Source organism: Arachis hypogaea, chromosome 12, assembly GCF_003086295.3.
Source record: "Arachis hypogaea cultivar Tifrunner chromosome 12, arahy.Tifrunner.gnm2.J5K5, whole genome shotgun sequence".
In the NCBI taxonomy this organism is placed as follows: Eukaryota; Viridiplantae; Streptophyta; class Magnoliopsida; order Fabales; family Fabaceae; genus Arachis; species Arachis hypogaea.
Window position 1 is genome coordinate 65,381,807 of NC_092047.1, and position 2,545 is coordinate 65,384,351.

At 41.7% G+C, this 2,545-nt stretch overlaps 1 non-coding gene across 1 annotated transcript; it reads right to left on the minus strand.

Moving 5' to 3' along the window:
- Positions 1 to 538: 538 nt before the first annotated feature.
- Positions 539 to 646, minus strand: LOC112731532 (small nucleolar RNA R71). Its single transcript, XR_003167306.1, has one exon. It is a non-coding gene; the product is annotated as a small nucleolar RNA R71 (small nucleolar RNA).
- Positions 647 to 2,545: the final 1,899 nt, after the last annotated feature.

The window sequence follows — 2,545 nt, forward strand, 5'->3', positions numbered from 1 at the left end:
TATGAGCAGGAACAAGGAAAAAGGCATTCTTGTTGAAGCTGATCCAGAACCTGAAAGGTCTCTGAAGAGGAAACTAAGAGAAGCTAAATTACAACAATCCAGAGACAACCTTATTGAAAATTTCGAACAAGTAAAGGAGATGGCAGCCGAACCCAACAACAATAATGCAAGGAGAATGCTTGGTGACTTTACTGCACCAAATTCCAATTTACATGGAAGAAGCATCTCCATTCCTGCCATTGGAGCAAACAACTTTGAGCTGAAACCTCAATTAGTTTCTCTGATGCAGCAGAACTGCAAGTCTCATGGCCTTCCATCCGAAGATCCTTTTCAGTTCTTAACTGAATTCTTGTAGATATGTGATACTGTTAAGACTAATGGAGTAGATCCTGAAGTCTACAGGCTCATGCTTTTCCCTTTTGCTATAAGAGACAGAGCTAGAGTGTGGTTGGACTTTCAACCCAAAGACAGCCTGAACTCTTGGGATAAGCTGGTCAGGGCTTTCTTAGCCAAGTTCTTTCCTCCTCAAAAGCTGAGCAAGCTTAGAGTGGATGTTCAAACCTTCAGACAGAAAGAAGGTGAATCCCTCTATGAAGCTTGGGAAAGATACAAGCAGCTGACCAAAAAGTGTCCTTCTGACATGCTTTCAGAATGGACCATCCTGGATATATTCTATGATGGTTTATCTGAGCTATCAAAGATGTCATTGGATACTTCTGCAGGTGGATCCATTCACCTAAAGAAAACGCCTGCAGAAGCTCAAGAACTCATTGACATGGTTGCTAATAACCAGTTCATGTACACTTCTGAGAGGAATCCTGTGAGTAATAGGACGCCTATGAAGAAGGGAGTTCTTGAAATTGATACTCTGAATGCCATATTGGCTCAGAACAAAATATTGACTCAGCAAGTCAATATGATTTCTCAGAGTCTGAATGGAATGCAAGCTGTATCCAATAGTACTCAGGAGGCATCTTCTGAAGAAGAAGCTTATGATCCTGAAAACCCTGCAATAGCAGAGGTAAATTACTTAGGTGAACCTTATGGAAACACCTATAATCCATCATGGAGAAATCATCCAAATCTCTCATGGAAGGATCAACAAAAGCCTCAACAAGGCTTTAATAATGGTGGAAGAAACAGGTTTAACAATAATAAACCTTTTCCATCATCTACTCAGCAACAGACAGAGAACTCTGAACAAAATACCTCTAATTTAGCAAACTTAGTCTCTGATCTGTCCAACGCCACTGTAAGTTTCATGAATGAAACAAGGTCTTCCATTAGAAATTTGGAAGCACAAGTGGGCCAGCTGAGTAAAAGGATCACTGAAATCCCTCCTAGTACTCTCCCAAGCAATACAGAAGAAAATCCAAAAGGAGAGTGCAAGGCCATTGAATTAATCACCATGGCCGAACCTGTAAGGGAAGGAGAGGACGTGAATCCCAAGGAGGAAGACTTCCTGGGACGCCCAGTTATCAATAAGGAGCTTCCCTCTGAGGAACCAAAGGAATCTGAGACTCATCTAGAGACCATAGAGATTCCATTGAACCTCCTTATGCCATTCATGAGCTCTGATGAGTATTCCTCTTCTGAAGAGAATGAGGATGTTACTGAAGAGCAAGCTGCCAAGTTTCTTGGTGCAATCATGAAGCTGAACCTCCCTTGTTCACCAATGAACTAAGTGATCTGGATCAACTGACATTGCCTCAGAAGAAACAGGATCCTGGAAAGTCTTTAATACCTTGTACCATAGGCACCATGATCTTTAAGGCTCGGTGTGACCTTGGTTCAGGGATAAACCTCATGCCCCTCTCTATAATAGAGAAACTAGGAATATTTGGGGTGCAAGCCACTAAAATCTCGTTAGAGATGGCAGACAATTCAAGAAAACAGGCTTATGGACAAGTAGAGGACGTGTTAGTAAAGGTTGAAGGCCTTTACATCCCTGCTGATTTCATAGTCCTAGATACTGGGAAGGATGAGGATGAATTCATCATCCTTGGAAGACCCTTCCTAGCCACAGCAAGAGCTGTGATTGATGTGGACAGAGGAGAATTGATCCTTCAAATAAATGAGGACAACCTTGTGTTTACAACTCAAGGATCTCTCTCTGCATCCATGGAGAGGAACCATAAAAAGCTCCTCTCAAAGGAGAGTCACACAAAGCCCCCACAGTCAAACTCTAAGTTTGGTGTTGGGAGGCCACAACCAAACTCAAAGTTTGGTGTCAAACCCCCATATCCAAACTCTAAGTTTGGTGTTGGGATGTCCTAACAAAGCTCTGCACATCTATGAAGCTCCATGAGAGCCCACTGTCAAGCTATTGACATGAAAGAAGCGCTTGTTAGGAGGTAACCCAATGTTTATTTATCTAATTTTCATTGTTTTTCATATTTTATTAGGTTCATGATCATGTGGAGTCACAAAATAAATATAAAAATTGAAAACGGAATCAAAAACAGCAGAAGAAAAATCACACCCTGTAGGAAGACCTTACTGGCGTTTAAACGCCAGTAAGAAGCATGTTTTGGGCGTTCAACGC